Genomic DNA, 21,520 nt, shown 5'->3' with positions numbered 1-21,520 from the left:
GTAACTCATTTAATCCAACTTTTCTTTTTCTGTGTTCCCAGCTCCATAAAAATACCCTTTCCTCCCATTCTTATATTTTTATCTTTTTCTGGTAATTTATTATATAATTGAATCCATGTTCTGAGAGCCAGAGTTTTTCTCAGTCCGAAGGAAGAGGAGTGGCAAGTAAATCCATTAGTTTAAGGAGAATATGGGGGAAGAACAAGCTGTCGTTTATTTATCAAGTTATTCAGATGCCTTAGACTTCCCTGGCGGTCCAGGGGTTAAGACTCCATGCTTCCACTGCAGGGGGCACGGGTTCAATCCCTGGTCAGGGAACTAAGATCCCACATGCTACATGGTGTGGCCAAAAAAAAAAAAGATGTTCAGACGCCTATTAGACACCCTGGGGCTGCTGATGTGAACGCGTAGAACAATGTGACGTGTTCTGGGCTGTTAAGGATATTGGTGCCCAGTGAAGGAAACAGTAACATGAGCTGTGTCCAAAATGTTGTGGAAGTTCAGGAAGAGTGGGGACTTCTGACCTGGACAGCAGAGGGGTTTACAAGGTCTTTACAGAGGAAGGGGCATCAGAATGGGGCCTTCAAGGGTGAGTAGGACTTTTCCAGCAGGCCCACGAATGCGAGGAGGGGTCATCCCAGACCCAAGGATCAACTTCAAGCAAAGATGTGGGATCATGGAAGTTCAGAACCAAACTTCTTGCCTTTCACACCAGTCCCTCCTTTTGCCTTGCATCTGCTGGTTAATGGCTTCACCATCTTCCTGATTACCTGTATCTTCATATGGCAAGTAACAGGAGAATCCAGCTCAAACCAGCTTAAGTGACAAGGGATTCTAGACTCCAAAACTTGAGTCCAAGACTTCATGGTCGGTTAGTGCAACAGCCTCCCAAGACTGTCACTAGAAATCTAATCTTTGCTTTGCTCTGTACATAGTCATGTCCAGTTATGGCTCATTCCCCTGGGGGTCACAAGATGTTTGCCAATTAAGTCAGGTCTACAAGCATCTTTATTCTTGTCCAAACAAGGAGATCATCCGGTCCCAATAGAGAGTTCTGACATTCATGGTCACTGACAGGTTTAGTTCACATGCTCACTCCTGAACCCAAAGCTAGAGCCAGAGCAATGGAATGAGCTAATTAGTGTAAGTCACTCAAGGCCCACCTTGAAAGCTGGGATGGGGTCAGTTTCCCAAAAGCACATGGGCTGCACAACAGGGGAGACTGGAAGCCAATTTCTGTGTGACAACCTAGGTGCTTTTAGGAAAGCAGAAGCTGGGTAGAAAACAAATAAATGTCTACTGCAATCACTATCCAATTCAGGACCCTGGGAAGAATTCAATATTACTTCCTCTCTCACCTCCCCATATCCAACCTTTCAATAGGTTCTGCTAATGCTACCTTTTTTTCATTCTTTTGTCCATAAAATTGCCTTTGTTCAAGCCCTCATCACTTCTCACCTGTACTCTCAAAATGCCTCCTGACCGGTTTTTCTCTGCCTCTGCTCTCTCCATCTTCCAAAGTTTCCCTTGCACTATTCCCATAGTGATCTTTCTGCCCCAAAGGTCTGATCTTATTACTACCCTGCTTACAACCCAAGTGGCTCCCCATGGGTTACAGAATAAATTCTAAACTCCTCGGTAAGTCATACATGTCTTCCATGATCTGTGTATCAGTTTGCTAAGGCCACCATAACAAAATACCACAGACTGGGTGACTTAAACAACAGAAAAGTTCTCACAGTTCTGGAGGCTGAAAGTCCAAGATCAAGGTGTCGGCAGGGGTGGTTTCTCCTGAGGCCTCTCTCCTTGGTTGCAGATGGCGCCTTCTTGCTGTGTTGTCACATGGCCTCTCCTCTGTGCACGCACATCTCTGGTATTTCTTTCTTATAAGGACACCAGTCATATTGGAGTAGGGTCTCGCCCTTATGAACTCATTTTACCTTAATTACCTTTTTAAAGGCGCTAATTCCAAATATAGTCACGTTGGAGGTTAGGGTTTCAATATATGAATTAGCGGGGCAGGGGGGCACAATCCAGTCTGTAATAATCTGGTTTCTATCTTCAGCCTCTGATAGTTACTCATTGTTACCCAACAATACGGTTTCCCAAGAGCAAAGATTAGCTAGAGATATCTGATTGAACACAACCACACACACCGCCCTTCCTACTTCCTGCCTCACATGTCCTGAAACGACACCTTCTGTCTCTCTGTAGGTATTTCTGTCTATACGTGAAACCCATAAAAACACAGGAAAGCAATAAAGAGTGCCACCAGAAGAGCAGATTATTCACGAATTCCTGTAAGATAGAAAGCAGGTGGGATCAGATTGACAGAAAAACTGGAGCAAAGAAAAACACAGCTTAAACATGGATAGAAAAAAACCCAAAAACAAAACTACTACCTAGGAAATTAGAACAGTTCAGGGATATTCTAAGCTCAGCCAACAGACACCTAGAGCAGGAGGAGGTGCTGGGGCAAGAGACGGGTTATCTGTACACATGAGAGCCAGGTCAGGGCTTGCTTCCATAGCACAGAGTAAAACTGGAAGAATGTCAGAAAAATTAGCATGGCCCCTGGCTCAAGGATGATGTGAACTTGTAAAGCATTCCGTATTTTTGATAGTATCGCCCCACAGATTACATGCTAATCACAAAGAAGAAAGTGTACTTTTACAATGCAAGGATCTGATGGTCACCACCCAAAAGAAGTGATCCAACCTAACATATCAATGACGGGAAAACTTGATATTATGTGTCTATAGATGTCAGGCAGTATAATGTATGCTGAATCCCCTATGAAGAATTCTTGCCAAAATAGTTAACCTGATTCCAATCAAGCCTCTTGACTCAACTCTATAAGAAATGTGGGAGTGAGTGAGGGGGGTTTAAGAAAACGTTAAACGACACCAAGAAGAAACAAGTAGAAGAAATCAGAACGTGGAGCCTCCTAAGAGGGCACCTAGTAAAATACTGTCTCAGGGAATCTGGTGTGTTGACTGTAAGACAGAAGTTTCTGACCTCAGAATGGCTTAACATGATGCGTCACAACCCTCTCGGGTATACAAAAATCTCTCTAAGAATCAAGGGCCTGCCTCACTGCTCCTCTCAGCTAGACAGTAATGCTTCTAAGACTTCTAAGGGAGTGGTCTGATAGCAGCATCACAGGGAACTCAAGATAAAAAAAAAGACATCAGGGCTTCCCTGGTGGCGCAGTGGTTGAGAGTCCGCCTGCCGATGCAGGGGACACGGGTTCGTGCCCCGGTCCGGGAAGATCCCACGTGCCGCGGAGCGGCTGGGCCCGTGAGCCATGGCCGCCGAGCCTGCGTGTCCGGAGCCTGTGCTCCGCAATGGGAGAGGCCACAACAGCGAGAGGCCCGCGTACCACAAAAAAAAAAAAAAAAAAAAAAGACATCAGCCTGATCCTGATGTCATGAGACTTTGTAGGACTCTTGAAAATGGTGTGTGTATTTTGCATGTGAGAGAAAGGCGAATGCAGACGGTCTTCAACTTGTGATGGTTCTACTTACAACTTTTCAGCTTTACAATGGTGCAAAAGTGATAAGCATTCAACAGAAACCACACTTCAAATTTCGAATTTTGACCTTCTCCTGGGCTGGTGGTATGCGGTACAATACTCTCTCGTGATGCTGGCCAGTGGCAGCAAGCCCGCGGCTCCTGATCAGCCAGGTGGTCATGAGGGTAAACCATCAGTACACGTACAAACACCCTGTACCCAGACAACCACTCTGTTTTTCACTTTCAGCACAGTATTCAATAAATTACATGAGACATTCAACACTTTGTTATAAAATAGGCTTTGTGTTAGATCATTGTGTCCAACTGTAGGCTAACGTAAGTGTCCTGAGCATGTTTAAGGCAGGCAAGGGTAAGCTATGATGTTGGGTAGGTTCGGTGTATTTAATGCATCTTAAACTTGTGATATTTTCACTTTATGATGGTTTATCAGGATGTACCCTCATCATCAATTGAGGAAGATCTGTAATTTGTGGCCAGAATGCAGACCACGGCAGTTTTTAAAACATAGCTTCAAATTCTCTGAAACTGGGTGGGCTTTGTGACTACTTCAAACAATAGTGTATGATGGAAGGGATGCAGTGTGACTTCTGAGGCTAGGTCATAAAAGGAATGCAAGTCCTATTCACCAAAACATTCATTCTCAGGGCCATGAGCCATTATATAAGAAAACTGACTACTCTGAGGCCACCATGCTAGAGAAGCTACATGGATATGCCCTGGTGGGCATTCCTAGCTGAGCCAGCCTTTCAGCCATCACAACCAAGGTGTCAGACATGAGAGCAAAGGCATCTTGGATGCTTCAGCCAGTCCATCTGCCAACTGAATATCACCACTGACTTTTTTCAACGTCATGTGAAACAAAGAATCACTTGAATTTGTGGTCCACAAAATTGTGAGATATAAGATAGTTGTTTTAAGCCACTGAAGTTAAAATGTTCTTTATATAGACAACCAGGGCATAATTTGGCTCTTCAGAAAGTCAGTGTCATGGGGGTGGGGGAAGATGGTGTGTCAGTTTAAAGGGCTATGGCAACCAAATACAGTAAGTCAGCCTTGATTGGCTCCTGGTTCAAAAAACTAGATGACAAATACTTTGGGGACAAGTAGAGAGACTTGAACACAGACTAGTGGATAATTTTCAGGAAATTATTGTAAATTTTGTTAGATATGAACATAGTATTATGGTTGTACAGAAAAATGTCTATTTCTAGGAGCTGCTTCCTGAAGTAATTATAGAGCAAGTGTCATTGTGATCACAACTTACTTTACAATGGATCAGCAAAACGATCTCACACACACATGTGCACACAAAGTAAATATAGCAAAAGGTTACAATTGTTTGAATCTGGGTACTAGGTATATGAGTGTCCATTATACAATTCTTTTAACTTTTCTGAATGTGAACATTTTTGTAATAAAGAGTTGAGGGGAAAAAAAGATCAGGGAAAATTATGAAAACGTTCCCAACTTCATTAGTCATCAAGGAAATGCAAATTAAAACCAAAATGCGATACCACCCACCAGAACGGCTAAAATGAAAAGGACAGAAAGTGTTGGCAAGACTGTGAAGCAAGTGGAATTCCTTCATAGACCACTGGTGGAAGCATAAATGGTACAACCATTTTGGAACACTGTTGGCAGTATCTACTAAAGCCCACGTATATCTACCCTATGATTCAGCAACGCCTCTCCCAAAAGAAATCCATATTCATGTTCATCAAGAGATATGTACAAACACTATTGATAGAGGTCTCAAACTGAAAACTACCCAAATATACATCAACAGGAGAATGAGTAGATAAATATACACTCATAAACTGGAATGCTATACACCCACAAGAATGAGGAAACCACAACCACACATGATACTGTGGACAAATCACACAAACGTGCTAAGTAAAAGAAGACAGACACCAAAGAGTACACACTATATGATTCCATTGCTTTCATAAAGATTGATTCGAACATTTTAATAAAGATAACACAAATCTACAGCAGTAGAAGTCAGGATAGTTACCCTTGGAGGTGTAGTGACTGGAAGGGGACACAAGGGTCCAGGATGTTGGTAACGTTCTCTTTCTTGATCTGGGTGCTGATTACAAGGGTGTGCTAACTTTGAGCAATTTCCTGTGTCCTCTGCCTGTCTCTCTAGAAATGCTGGGTTTCTGGTATGCTCCTCACTCTTCAAGTTCACTCATGCCTCAATGTCTTTGCCATGCTGTTCCCTCTGCTTTGCACTGCCTTTTCCACCTGTCTTCGCCTGGCTAGTCTCTACTCCTCCTTTACTTCTCAGATCAGAAGTTCTGTCCTCCACAAAGCCTTCTCTAACCTCCAGATTCAGCTAAATTCCTTTTTTCCATCTGTCCTATACAGTAGCATCCACTCTAGACAGTTATACTAATACTGTATTACACTGAAATTCTTTGGACTCCTCTGCTAGACCACAAGCTCTTTGAAGGCAATAGTTTCATTCACTGACATAAACCAGTATTTGGTGAGTTTGCTAAAGTGCCTCAACTAAATCTCCCTCAATATACGTGAACGAAATGTGTCATGAGCCCTATATTGTTCTTACTTATTTATTTATAATAAATTTATTTATTTTTTGGCCGCGTTGGGTCTTCGTCACTGCACGCGGGCTTTCTCTAGTTCCTGCGAGCAGGGGCTAGTCTTCGTCGCGGTGCGTGGGTTTCTCACTGTGGTGGCTTCTCTTGTTGCGGAGCACAGGCTCTAGGTGTGCGGGCTTCAGTAGTTGTGGCACGTGGGCTCCGTAGTTGTGGCTCACGGGCTCTGGAGTGCAGGCTCAGTAGTTGCGGTGCATGGGCTTAGTTGCTCCGTGTCATGTGGGATCTTCCCGGACCAGGGCTTGAACCCATGTCCCCTGCACTGGCAGGCGGATTCTTAACCACTGCACCACCAGAGAAGTCCCCCTGTATTGTTTTCAAAATACAGCCTGGAGACCCAGATTGAATAAAAAATAGTGATATTATCTAACTTTGATATATGAAAAGATAATGCAATACTTTTCTAATTTTTAGAGAGTCACTTTTTAGTTTTATAAATTTGATTTCATTTTAAGCAAAGTTTAAACTCCTCATCTTAAAACCAGCAACTGTAACAAAAAGATACCCTTTTTTTCACTTATCAGATAGGCAAAGATTTTAAAAAATTGAGAAGACACTGTGTTAGACAGGACTATATATTGGTTTGACCTCTTTGGAGGGCAATTCAGCTACTAACAAAATATAAAGTGAACATATTTTTTATGTAGTAATTCTATTTCTAGAATTTTTCTATAATATCCTACACATGTGTGAAAAGATACATACAAGGACATTCACTGAAGCATTGTTCCTCAGAGCAAAAGATTAGAATCAACTAAAGGCCTATCAATAGGATGCTGGTAAAACAAGGCCATTTTACTATGGAACACTACAAACCCATTAAAACGAAGGAGGCTGGACTTCCCTGGAGGCACAGTGGTTGAGAATCTGCCTGCCAATGCAGGGAACACCAGTTCCAGCCCTAATCTGGGAAGATCCCACATGCTGCAGAGCAACTAAGGCAGTGCACCACAACTACTGAGCGTGCGATCTAAAGCCCATGAGCCACAACTACTGAGCCCGCATGCTGCAACTACTGAAGCCCATGCACGCAGAGCCTGTGCTCTGCAACAAGAGAAGCCACCGCAATGAGAAGTCCGCGCACAGCAAAGAAGACTAGCCCCTGCTTGCTGCAACTAGAGAAAGCCTGCGTGCAGCAACGGAGACCCAACACAGCCAAAAATAAATAGATAAATATATTTTTTTAAAAAAAGAAAAGAGGCTGATTCATATTACTGATCTGATCTGATATCCGAGTTATATTCTTTTTTAAAAAAACTATTGATTTTATTGATAAAGATAATTGATAAAGAATGCAAGTCAAAGGTACACATCTGAAAACATCAACTTTAAACTCTGATTTACTCAGTATTAATTTTAGGTGATAGATTAAGTAAAATTAATGATACAAGCCAAATGATGCCTGCATCAAATTCAGTGTGCATAATGCTCTTGACAGCATCAAAGGAATTAAATTGTTTGAGGAAAACCAGTGATTATGTTTATCAAACATCTGTCACTGATGCTAAACAGATTGCAGAATCTCGTGATTTTGACACCAATTTTTTCACCCTTAAAAAGAAACATGAAAAAGAGGAAAAGATCTTCATTTGAAAATCTTATGATCAGAAGCTTACATTCTTTTTTTTTCAACATCTTTATTGGAGTATAATTGCTCTACAATGGTGTGTTAGCTTCTGCTGTATAACAAAGTGAATCAGCTATACATATACATATATCCCCATAGCCCCTCCCTCTTGTATCTCCCTCCCACCCTCCCCATCCCACCTCTCTAGGTGGTCACAAAGCACCGAGTTGATCTCCCTGTGCTATGCGGCTGCTTCCCACTAGCTATCAGTTTTACATTTGGTAGTGTATATATGTCCATGCCACTCTCTCACTTCGTCCCAGCTTACCCTTTCCCCTCCCCGTGTCCTCAAGTCCATTCTCTACATCTGCGTCTTTATTCCTGTCCTGCCCCTACGTTCTTCAGAACCTTTTTTTTTTTTTTTTTTTAGATTCCATATATATGTGTTAGCATACAGTAGTTGTTTTTCTCTTTCTGACTTACTTCACTCTGTATGACAGACTCTAGGTCCATCTATCTCTCTACAAATAACTCAATTTTGTTCCTTTTTATGGCTGAGTGATATTCCATTGCATATATGTACCACATCTTCTTTATCCATTCATCTGCTGATGGACACTTAGGTTGCTTCCATGTTCTGGCTATTGTAAATAGAGCTGCAATGAACATTGTGGTACATGACTCTTTCTGAATTATGGTTTTCTCAGGGTATACACCCCCCCAGTAGTGGGATTGCTGAGTCATATGGTAGTTCTAATTTTAGCTTTTTAAGGAACCTCCATACTGTTTTCCATAGTGGTTGTATCAATTTACATTCCCACCAACAGTGCGAGAGGGTTCCCTTTTCTCCACACCGTCTCCAGCATTTATTGTTTGTAGATTTTTTGATGATGGCCATTCTGACTGGTGTGAGGTGATACCTCACTGTAGTTTTGATTTGCATTTCTCTAATGATTAGTGATGTTAAGCATCCTTTCATGGGTTTGTTGGCAGTCTGTATATCTTCTTTGGAGAAATGTCTGTTTAGGTCTTCTGGCCATTTTTGGATTGGGTTGTTTGATTTTTTGATATTGAGCTGCATGAACTGCTTGTAAATTTTAGAGATTAATCCTTTGTCAGTTGCTTCATTTGCAAATATTTTCTCCCATTCTGAGGGTTGTCTTTTTGTCTTGTTTATGGTTTCCTTTGCTGTGCAAAAGCTTTTAAATTTCATTAGGTCCCATTTGTTTATTTTTGTTTTTATTTCCATTTCTCTAGGAGGTGGGTCAGAAAAGATCTTGCTGTGATTTATGTCATAGAGTGTTTTGCCTATGTTTTCCTCTAAGGGTTTTATAGTGTCTGGGCTTACATTTAGGTCTTTAATCCATTTTGAGTTTATTTTTGTGTATGGTGTTAGGAAATGTTCTAATTTCATTCTTTTACATGTAGTTGCCCAGTTTTCCCAGCACCACTTATTGAAGACACTGTCTTTTCTCCATTGTATATTCTTGCCTCCTTTATCAAAGATAAGGTGACCATATGTACGTGGGTTTATCTCTGGGCTTTCTATCCTGTTCCATTGATTTATATTTCTGTTTTTGTGCCAGTACCATACTGTCTTGATTACTGTAGCTTGGTAATATAGTCTGAAGTCAGGGAGCCTGATTCCTCCAGCTCCGTTTTTCTTTCTCAGTATTCCTTTGGCTATTCGAGGTCTTTTGTGTTTCCATACAAATTCAGAAAGTTACATTCTTAAGTGGAAAAAAAAAAAACCCACTGCAACAGGCAAATAAATAAATAAAAGGAAATACAAGACACACAGCATGGAAAGGAAGGAATAAAGTTCTTTCTATTTGCAGGAAAAAAATAATGACAACACCCGACGCTGGAGAAAATGCAAAGAAACTGGATTGCTGGTAGGAATGTAAAATGGTAATTTTAAAAGACGCTTGGCAATTGCTTATAAAATTAAATTTAAGAGAGAAGAAAAATATTTCAGGAAGCCTGGTCTAAGGGGGAAAAAAGGCCTAAAAATGAGAAGTTTGAAAATCTTGACATTGCTGTGAATTTATGAATTGACATCTTCACTTTGGAACCATCTCTATTCAATCAAGCAAAAAATACTTATTAAACACCAACTTTGAATAAAAGAGGGGATTGCAGAATTTATTTTTATTTCATTTATTTATTTAGTTATGGCTGTGTTGGGTCTTCGTTGCTGCGTGTGGGCTGTCTCTAGTTGTGGTGAGTGGGGGCTACTTTTCCTTGTGGAGTACAGGCTCTAGGTGCGTGGGCTTCAGTAGTTGCGGAATGTGGGCTCAGTAGCTGTGGCGCACAGGCTTAGTTGCTCCGCGGCATGTGGGATCTTTCCAGACCAGGAATCCAACCCGTGTCCCCTGCATTGGCAGGCAGATTGTTAACCACTGCGCCACCATGGAAGTCCAGAATTTATTTTTTTAAAAGCTCTTTTAATAAAAAAAAAAAACAAAAAAAACCCAGAATCTTCTGAAAACTCACGATTCCTTTGGTTTTCACATCATAGGAACTAAGTTCTATCCGTGGCCAAAAGAGAACTCTCTAGGGACTTGGTCATGAGACATTCCAAGGCAATTTCCGATGTGCACAGTCCCACGGAGTTGGTCTGAGTCATTTGGGATGCAATGGAAAAAACTCCTAACCGAACATCAGATCTGCTGCCTCTAGACCAGCTGTGCTACCCAAGGTGACTCAGGCAAGTCGCCAACTCCCGCTTCTGTAAATTGAGGGAGCTGGCAATCTGAGTTCTGTCCTTTCCAACTCCAGCATTACCCATCATGGTCCTTTACCATTTGTCTATTTGTCTATCATCAGGGATAGAACGAAGAGTTTGACTGTGGATTTCCTTGAGGCAACAACATGGAGCTCAATCAATGACTGAGGAAGACAGGGTAGGAGAGGAGGAGGCCCCCAGCAGTGGGGAGTTGCCCCACCCTGCCAGCCAGGTGAGAACAGACTCTCTCCCAGGAGAGAGGTCTGAATGAGACAAGCAGACCCTCCATCCACGAGTTTCCTCTTGCCCCTAACCTCATGGATGTTATACAATCCCATTTTCAGGTGTGCTCCTGGAAAATCTCCTCTGTGCTCTATGCAGGGATGCCCATTTCCATCTTCCCAAACAAAAGAGTTTAGAATACTTCTAACTTGTGCAAATCCAAAGGGATTATGTATTAGTCATCTTTAAAAAAATAATTTTGATTATAGCTTTCTGAAGCTTGAGTTTCTTGAACTTTCATTTACAATTCAAGCATATAAACACTGATTTTTGAGAATCTGTTCAAACTGACCATAACAGAGTTTAAACATCATTTCTGTAGGGGGTTTTGTCTTTGCCAACCTCATTTATTTATTGAGTCAAGAGAGTCAGAATGTAATCCCCAGCTGTCTCCCCATGCCACTTGACACCCCTGGGCCTTTGGGAAATGGTGGGTTTTGAGGGTGTTTTGTTGGTTGGTTTGTTTTGACAGCAACAGGGAATTTCATCAAATGGAGTCTTACCTTTTATCTCCAACTCAAAAACAGGCGCTCCCATGAAGAGGTCTCTTCTCAGCTTCCTGGTTCATGGTGTGTCCCTAAGATGCTGCAAGGAAAACTGAGGAGCAAATGGAACCCCAAGTTTCTTTTTTTAAAATTTATTTTATTTTTGGCTGCGTTGGGTCTTTGTTGCTGCACACGGGCTTTTCTCTGGTTGCGGTGAGCGGGAGCTACTCTTCGTTGTGGTGTGCAGTCTTCTCATTGCGGTGGCTTCTCTTGTTGTGGAGCACGGGCTCTAGGCACGCAGGCTTCAGTAGTTGTGGCACACGGGCTCAGTAGCTATGGTTCATGAGCTCTAGAGTGCAGGCTCAGTAGTTGTGGTGCACAGACTTAGCTGTTCTGCTGCACATGGGATCTTCCCGGACCAGGGCTCGAACCCGTGTCTCCTGCATTGGCAGGCGGATTCTTAACCACTGCACCAGCAGGGAAGCCCCCTAAGTTTCTTTTGCTGCAGAAATAGCACTCTAACCGCTGCCACCCAGGGCTGCAGACACTTTCCTGCAGCGCCAGTCAGCCTGGTCAGCCTCTGCTTTGAGTTCGTTTAAAACAAAGTCCAGGTGCTAAGCAGCCTTGGAAAATGAGGCAAATGAAAAAGCCACCTGACACCAATGAAGAAAAAGAAAACACCAAAATTTAATTACAGTTTTAACACTTTCAATAAGTTGACAAAAGTAGGCAGCTTGCTTCCTTCCTTCCTTCCTTCCTTCCTTCCTCCCTCCCTCCCTCCCTTTTATTTTTCTTTTTAAAGCATCCTTCTAAGACGAGCGATTAGACACCAGGTTTCCCGGTTTGCTTTTGAGCACTTTTCTTTTGACGCTTGCAAAGAGCAGCTTCGCTGCCAAAGAATCCTCAGCATAGAAACCTTTTTACTCGTTAATTTTACTCGTTAATTTTCTTCCGTGCCACATCTGGCTGCCCTTTTGAGAAACGTGAATGTATAATGTTGTGAGCAAGATCGCCCCCCGTGGGCCGGAATGATCATCGCCCGTAAGCGCGGGTGTGGCAATTGGTTGGCGGCGCGACTTGGGGAATGAACACGAGTTCGCTGGCCGGCCTTTCTTGGACAACGGATGGATATAATGTTTATGTGAAAATAAATGTGAGCTCAAAACTTACCCAGTTGAGGAAAAAAAATGTTCCCATTTTTGTTGCAACTCTCCTGGAATCCACTAAGCCTCTGGAACAATTTGTGTTTCCCAAAACGAATAATGTTTTACAAACTCATTTTGTCAAAGAGAAGCTAAAAATATGGAATTTTATTGATTTATGAATTATTACATTTTCAAGATCGATCTAACCCATAAGTTCTTTACAAAATACGTTTGCTTTGACATCCATAGGAATAACTAGAACCCTCATTATAAGTGGGGGGGGTAAGCAGTGACCAGTTTTTACCCAGCACTGCTGACACCCAGTACCGAAAAAGAATGTTCACCAGGTCCCTTGTCTCAGACTGCACAGCCTCGCAGCTTGCATCATGTTCTGTTTTTCGAACATGCCCAGTGAATATCCTTTTTAGGTCCCCCTTGTCACTCTGAGCACAGGCAGCATCTGTGCAGATCAGTAGGTCATTCCTTTTCTGAAATGCGTTTTTCAAGCAAATATTTGTAATTTAGAGGACACACGTTGAAGTCAAACAGATCTGGGTTTGCATCCCAGCTCCACTACTTATACTGGCTGTGTGACCTTGGGCAAGTTGTGTAGCCTCTCTGGGCCTCACCTTTAAAATGTGGCTAAGAAATCATACCTCATATCGTTGTTGTAAAGATAAAATGAGATAATATGTGCTAACACCTTGAGGAGAGAGTTTGGCCTGTAGCAAAAATAAATGTTATCGGTATTTCTGTATGTAGATTAAATGTATTAAACTGGCTTTGCTCCCTGACTTCTGGAGGCAAGAGTATTTCCAAAAGTTTTGCCTTTTACTGATTCAGCTTTTTAGAGCCACTTCGACCCCTTGTACTGAGGCCAACAAGCCTTATGCTTCCCTGGTTTTCCAGTTCTCAGATGAGGAAAGAGGCTGCTGCACCCCTGAAAGAGGTCACACCACGGTGTCCTTGAATTTGACACTGGCACCAGAATCTATACAATTTTGGTTTATCTAAATAACTAGTGTTCATGAACTTGAATTGTTTTGCAACTGAAGAAGTGCCATTTGAAAATTGTTCGTGGTTTTCTATCTCTGGGGTTGAGTGATCACTTTTGGAACAGTTTCCTTCGCTGGGGGAAAATCACCAGGAGGGGCCTTTTAGTCACACAAATATAAAAAGTTCGTGGTGGCAACCATGTGGTCGTTTGTAACTGAAATACCAATGCTTTAGACCAGGACGTGCTGTGGAGCCATGTGAATGGTGAAGGCAGCTACAGCCCGACTATGCGCTTACAGAGTGAGAGAGCGTTGGGCCTTAAAGATCGATTCACACTGCACCATCTCAACATGATTTGTTCTTGAGGGATATGAGAGCCCGAGAATCACCCACAGGAGATGGGGAGCAAAAGCCGGCCCAGGCAGGAAGATATCAGGAACATGTTGGCCTCCCCTAGGGGGCACTCATAACGTCAGGTTACGAGGGGGGGGACCCTGAGCTGGGGGAGTAAGGGACCTCTCTCGAGGGGAAGGGGCTGTTCCTGGACTTGATGAGGGGTACACTGTCAGAGGCTCCTGACGCTGACAGGTAGGCTGACCTGCCAACACAAAGGAAGCAGGCACCGAGACAGAGAGGAGGCCATGTAGAGAGAGATTCCTCGAGCCACTAAATTAGATTGTCCAGAACCAAGGCCCGAAAATCTATTAAGCCAGAACCACAGTTTGGGGACCACTGTTCCAGTTCAGTGGTTGGCAACCTTGGCTGCACGTTAGAATCACTGGGGGAGCTTTTAAAAATATATATAGATGTCTAGTACATACCCAAAATAATTGAAAGCAGATGTTAAACAGACTACTAGTACTACTGTGACTATTGTACTAGTCATAGTAACCAAAAGGTGGAAACAACCCACATGTCTATTGATGGATGATGAATAAACAAATTGAGGTATATCCATGTCATGGAGTATCATTCAGCCTTAAAAAGGAATGCAGTACTGATACAGGCTCCAACATGGATGGACCTTGAAAACATTATGCTAAGTGAAAGAAGGCAGACACAAAAGGTCTCATCTTGTGTAATTCCTTTTTATATGAAATATCCTTTTAAATGAAATATCTAGTTAAATCTATAGAGATAGAAAGTAGATTTGTGGTTGCCAGGGGCTGGGGTAAGGGGAGACTGGGAGTGACTGCTTAATGCACACCGGCTTTTACTCTAGGGCGATGACGATGTTTTGGAACAAGAGGTGGTGGCTGCAAGACACTGTGAATGTACTAAGTGCCACTTAATTGCTCACCTTAACATGGTTAATTTTATGTGATGTGCATTTCACCACAATAAAAAATAATGATATTTTAAAATATATATTATGTAAATGCCCAGGTCCTATCGAAGACTAATTAAACCAGAGCCTCTGGCGTGTGACCAGACACGGACATGTTTAGACGCTCCCAGGCCATTCCAGGGTGCTGCCCAGGCTGAGAACCACATCCACAGGGTACTCACTGCTGATTTTTCAAGAGTGCAGCACTTACCTCACACCTGGTCCTGCTCCAGATCTCAAGCAGGTGTCCTCGCCTTAGGAAGATGTCTTCAAAGGTGCTTCCTCCTCCTGTCCCTTCCCCTGAATGCTCCAGGACACACAGGATGCGCTTCTTCCCAAGCACTTCCTGCTCTCCGCTGCTGACCGCGAGCTTCCTGGGGGCGGGCACCAGGCCTTCCTTCCTGTGCACTTTCCCCAGGGCCCAGCCCAGGGTCTGGCATGGAGGGGAGCCTCAGAAATGTTGAGTGAATGAGTGAGGGAGTGAGCAAAGGGAGGTGGGTGGGTGAGTGAATGAACCATGGTTCACCTGTCCCTTGTGTGTCTTCCGTCCGCTCAGTTTGCCCCGAGCTTTCAGCAGAGAACCTCTGAAGGCTCCTTTGGGAGCGGGACTTTCATTCCTCCTACAGGCTTATTCCAGCAAAGTTGAGTAGCTTCAGTGCTGGCAGCTGGAAGGCGTTTCAAACTTCTTAACTGTCAAGCTTCTGAGGCCATTACATCCAGCCTCCTCTGCAGGCTGTAATCACCTGGACAGCATTAAAGCACTGCTCGCTGGAGTCCCACACCCAGCATCTGATTCAATTGGTGTGGGGGTGGGAGCAGGGTCTAGAGGTTTTTAAAAGGCTCCAGGTGATTCTAATGTGCCAATATCACAAACTACTGGGTGCAGTATTCTTGACTCATCTGGTTTCTAAAAGTCCCTAACCATTCAGAAACTGACCTGAGTTTCCCTCACATGGAAGCAAAAGGACGTTTAGCACAAACATGGTAGCTGCTTTGAATATGCTCTAGAATTTGATGCCACTTCTTTGAGTGTGATCACCAGCTTGAGGATCAGACGGCCTCTGGGGGAGATGATCTGCTCCCCTGTCCACAGGCCGAACCAGGCAGTCCCGAGGGGAGAGGGAAGGGCTTGCGCAGCAGTCAATGAGGAAATAGTCTGGGGCCTTCCCTGGCGGTCCAGTGGTTAAGACTCCACGCTTCCACTGCAGGGGGCACGGGTTCGATCCCTGGTTGGGGAACTGAGATCCTGCATGCTGTGTGGCGCAGCCCCCCAAAAAGAAAAAAAAGTTCTGTGGATGTAGCCTAATGCTGTTCAAGACAGAAATCTTTAGGGACTTGAAAAAGCTGGAGGGTTATATCTTTCTTTCCTGTAAATAAAGAGAAAGAGCAAGGTGAAGCCAGCCTCACCCTGACACTCCAAGGCTTTCACATTTACATGCATCATATTATCTATTAAAATGTAGCACAGAGCATTTCATATTTTCAGTTAAAATGAAAGTCCATATATTTGTTTTGTTAAAATTATTATACCTTGCTGTTGAGGAAGCAAAATGCCTACACCCCTTGTTTTAATTAAATAAGCTTAAATATTGGTTGTGTTGGGTGATATCTCACCGGTAATGTTTGTCGTTTTTCTTAATACAATGTGACAAAAATATTCACTTAAATGTTCATGACTAATTCTTAAGTTAGATATGATCCTGTCCAATGACTTCACAAATACTGGCTTCCCTTAGTTTGGATTTTTAAAAATTATTATGGTAAAGTACACCTAATACAAAAATGACCATTTTAACCATTTTAAAGTGTACACTGGCATTCAGTAGATTTACAAGGCTGTTAACCATCTAGTTCCAGAATTTCTTCATCACTGCCAAATCCATTAAGCAGTCATTCTCTGTTCCCTCTCTCCCCATATATTTATTGTATGATTCCATTTTAATGTAATATCCACAGAGACAGAAAGCAGATTATTGGTTGCCTGGGGCTAGAGAGGAGTTGTTGGGGAGAAATAGGGAGTGATTGTCAATGGGTATAGATTTTTTTTTTTTTAGTGGTCATGAAAATGTTCTAAAATTGATTACAGTGGTGAGTGCATGAATTTGTGACTATACTAAAAGCCACTGAATTTTAAACTTCAGGTGGGTGAGTTGTATGGTATGTGAATTATATCTCAATATATGTTTTTAAATAAACAACAAAACACTTAATATCTGAGCTCAGAATAAGCCTCAGAGTTGTGATAGTTACTGTTTAGAATTTTTTTAATTAAAAGAACTTTTTTAGCGATATGCAATTGACATATAACGTTGTGTAAGTTTGAAGTGTTCAACATGTTGGTTTGACCCTTGAACAACTCGGGGGTCAGTGGCTCCGATCCCGGCCCCACCACTCCCCACTTGCAATTGAAAATGCACAAATCCAAGTATAACTTTACGGTCGGCCCTTTGTATCCATGATTCTGTCCTTGGATTCAACCAACCTCGGATCATGTGGTAAGTATTTATTGAAAAAAATCCGCATATAAGTGGACCTGCGCAGTTCAAACTCGTGTTGTTCAAGGGTCACCTGTACTAAGTTTATTCTTACGCTAACGGTGGGGAGTGGATACAGCGTAGATACACTGGACAAAGGGATGATTCACGCCCCGGGTGGGACGAGATTTCATCATGCTGCTCAGAATGGCGTCCAATTAAAAACTTATGAATTGTTTATTTCTGGAATTTTCCATTTTCCAACCACGGTTGACCAAGGGTAACTGAAACAGTGGAAAGCAAAACTGCAGATAAAGGGGGGCAACTGTATTGTTTTCTTATTTAATCATTATTTTTATGATTAGGAAGAAAACAATTGTGTTTTTTTTTAAAGATAATTCAAATGCCCAAGTAATCGCCTTCTTATGCTACCTTAGATCTCCAACTTTAGACCCATACATGAATGAAAAGCAATTGATTTGGGGGTGATCCTCTTCTTGCACAAGGCCCCAGAGGAGGCTGGGGCAGGTGACCTGGCTTCAGTAACCGGCAGTTTTAACAGCAGGTTCTATTGCTTGTTTTCTCAGTAAATGGCTGAAATATCCCAAGGGGATGTGTAAAATTCACCTACTTTCTTGAATATTTATTTGGGGCTGTTGCTGGGACTAATGCAGTAGTTCTAGTTTGATGTTTAATCACAGCTCAGAAATTCTGTTGCCACAGATACAGAGGGCCAGGATGATGTCATTGTTGCCATGTGCCTCATGAGCAGGTTAAAACTGACCTTTAAAACTTAAGCTTAATTATCTTCACTGTCAGAACAGGCCCGTAGGGAATATGCCTTAATGAATTCATATTTTGACAATCATTTCCTTCTTTCCTCATCATTAAAACTGATTTTCTGGGTCTGCCTCTGAATCCACATGGGGCCTCTCTGACTTGCACATTTTCCAAATCCACATTAAGGTAAAAATGCTTCTGTGCACCTGCCTTCTCCCTGGAGAGGAAGGACTGAAAGGAGATCCCAGGAAGAAGGTGACCTAATTCCTTCTCTTGGTCCCTCCATTCTCTCCTTCAGTGGGATCACCCTTCAGGAGCAAAAGAATGGGGTGGGGGTGGAGAGTGTGATGATCCAAGGCACACCCCCCTTCTTCCCGTCTCCCTCACTCAACACAGTGATATCTTGTTTTATAAATGCTCTGGAAAATCAATTCTATATTGAAACTCACTGTGATTTGATTTAAAGAAAAGTATCCTCACAAATCGTGTGAAGCATCAGCCGTGCTCCCACGCTGCATGCCCATGCGCATGGCTGCAAAGCCCACAGCCCACGGCTTCAGCTGGTCCCGTGCAGATGAACACACAGACATCTTCATTCGTTCGTTCTTTGAACAAATGTCCTAGAAATTGAGGAACCAGCAGTGAACAAAAGAGACAAGGAAACAGCCTCATGGAGCTACTGTAGGTGGGGAAGACTGAAATGAAACAAATACTCTCAGAAGGCACCCTAAAATCCCCTGGTGTCAGGTGCTGGGAGGGTGCTATGAGTGCCTATTTCTGATCTATGGGGTGGGGTGGGAGAGGGGAGGTTCAGGCAGAGTGTCCCTGAGGAAGTGACATTTAAACTAAGACCTAAACAACGGCACTCCAGATTTTCTGTGTAGGGGATGATTCAGGACAGTATTCAGCTTAGTGAAAACGACAACTGCTCATGTCAGAGAAGGGCAGGTGATGGATAAGTCTCCTCTAAACACCCCTTTATCACCAATACTGGACATGATGAATGAGGGAGTCAGAGGGAGAAAGTGCAAAGGCCCTGAGGTCAGTCTCCTCATGGGATAATCAGGTAAAAGATCTAAATACAAATTGTCATTGTAAACAAGTGGTTCTCCAACTTTTTGGTCTCAGAAACCCTTTACTCTATAAAAATTATTGGAGAGTCCAAAGAGCTTTTGTTTATGCAGAGTATAGCTACCAAAATAAATTATTAGAAATTAAAAACATTTAAAACTATTATTCAATTTTTAATTCTTAAAAAAATAATAAACGGATTACATGTTGACACATACACTTTTTGTGAAAAATAACTATATTTTTCAGGACAAAAGACAATTAGAAGAAGAGTTGCATTATTGTACATATTTGTAAATATCTTTCCTCTCTGTCTTAACAGAAGGCAGCTGAATTCTCATGTCTGCTTCTGCATTCAGTCTGTTGCAATATTATTTTAGTTGAAGTATATGAAGAAAATTTGGCCTCCTACAGATAGGTAGTTGAAAAAGTTAGGCTATTTTAATGGCCTTTTTAGATAGTTGTAGGTATCCTTCTTTGATACCATGCCAAAACTTGACAATTGATAGTTTTCCCTTAAAGGTTAGTTGCAGTGTGGAATCTGAAACCATAGCAATAAATTTTTTGTATTCTGTTATATTGAAATTCATTGGTCTGCCTTTGAACGGATCTCTTACCCATGCATAGATTTTTTAACATCATGTTTTGGTCATTTGGAAAATATTGGTTCATTGAGTTGTGTAGATTTTCCACATGTTTTCATTATGTAAAATTTTAAAATCATGTTTGTTAATATCACCACCAATCCCATCAGAAAAATATGTAAGTGTTGGAAAGCTCTCAAGTTCACAGTGGTCAATACAATTTTTCCAAATGCTAATTTTCACTTGAAAGCTCAAATTTCATTATTGCCAACAAATATTTCAGTTGTTTTCATTGAAATGACAGTTTCACTTCATTTATTTTCGAGAAAATGCCTGCCAAATACTCAAGTGTGAATGACCATAGTTTGTAAGTCATACTTTCAAGTAAAAACAATGTTCCACAATAAATGGGGCTAGTTTGGCTGGCAACTCAATCACAAAGTGCTTTTCCTTGAGATAACCATTGTCCTTCAGTTTGCAGAAGAAATGTTTCATGCTTACTTCCTATTTCATTGTGCAGAATATTTTCAAAGTATGTACTCAAAGGTCATGGTTTAATATAATTACTAATTTTAATGGCTTCATCAAGGATGTTATTAAGTGAAAATGCTTTTTTTCCCCCTATGAGTGTCTGATAGTGAGGAACCAAGTCAAGTTCATTGATAGGACTGTAAAGGCAAATGACACATACTCTCTCCCTTTGGAGATCTCACGTTTCCATGCAGATGACACATATGTCCACAAACAATTCTCATGTGGCTCAGTGGATAAGAGCCCAGGACTTGGAGTGACAGAGACCTGGGTTCAGAGCCTCAGTCTTAAGCTTTCTGAGCCTCAGTTTCCTCACCTGTAAAATGGCAATAATATTACCTACCCTCAAGTTTGTTGTGAGAATTAAATGAGCTAATAATACGATAATATGTCTCACATATTAATAGTAGCTGTTTTAAGTGGGGAAGGTGGACTTGAGTCTTAAGGACTATATGTATATAAAATGCAGAATTTATCAGAGTCAGGGACAGGGGTTGGGGGCAGGGGGGAGGGAGACCTTCCAGGAGGAGGGTAGATGGGACCATGCCTGGGGCACTGCTGACGTGGTGAGGTCTGGTGAGCTGGGTGCTCGACAAGAGGGGGTGAAGGGGTGAGGCTCAGGGGTTGGCAGTAGCCAGATGGCAAGGGGTTTGTGGCCATGCTGGGGCTTCTTGTCTGTGGGAGAAGAGATCTAGGCAAAGCTGCCTGGAGTAAGGTGATTGGCAACAGGATGGGGTGGTGGACTAGAGGAGGCAGGAAGGGGGCAGGACTCATAGGAGGCAGGGGCTGGGGGGAGCAGCGGTGAGGAGCAGAGAAGGAGCCTGGGGAAAAGCCTGCCCTGGGGAGGACATCAAGGGCCATGCTGAGGACGTGGGCTACAGTCATGACACTCTTCTCGCTTTTTTTCCCATCTCACGCAACTGTCAGTGGAGGTATTTTTTGCCCCAAATTTCCTGTCCCTCCTCTCTGTCTCAGTAAGCTCATGTGGATGAATCTAGGCTGTCTATTTCTGCAATGAGGCTGAATATCTTAACTGCCAGTCTGACAGACGGATCACCAGTCTCTTCAATTGTTATTTTATAGCAAGGGACACCTGGAATCCTTCCCTATGATTAGCTGGCTGATCTTATTTATTCACATTTTATTCTAAAAAAAGAACTTCTCATTTTAACTCTTGCTCAGCAAGTGCTTGTTGGCCGATAAATGTTAAAGATACGATGTATTTTTTGAAGTACAATAATCTTTGTTAATAATTATTTATAACACAATGTTTTAAAGATTAACTCTGCACCTTTGAGCTCCACAGGAGCGCCAGGACTGCAGCCTGCATCTGGTAGATGTTCCTTCCTACGTAACAGTGACAGGTGCTTATTCAAGAGGAGGCATACA

The 21,520-nt window shown here is 42.4% G+C and overlaps 1 non-coding gene across 1 annotated transcript; it reads left to right on the top strand.

Moving 5' to 3' along the window:
- Positions 1–2,516: 2,516 nt before the first annotated feature.
- Positions 2,517–2,618, top strand: LOC137215821 (U6 spliceosomal RNA). Its single transcript, XR_010939452.1, has one exon. It is a non-coding gene; the product is annotated as a U6 spliceosomal RNA (small nuclear RNA).
- The last annotated feature ends 18,902 nt before the right edge of the window (positions 2,619–21,520 follow it).

The sequence above is a fragment of the Pseudorca crassidens genome, chromosome 20 (assembly GCF_039906515.1).
Source record: "Pseudorca crassidens isolate mPseCra1 chromosome 20, mPseCra1.hap1, whole genome shotgun sequence".
NCBI lineage: Eukaryota > Metazoa > Chordata > Mammalia > Artiodactyla > Delphinidae > Pseudorca > Pseudorca crassidens.
The sequence above is the reverse complement of the archived record's forward strand: the minus strand, read 5'-3'. Positions and strand labels throughout refer to the sequence as shown.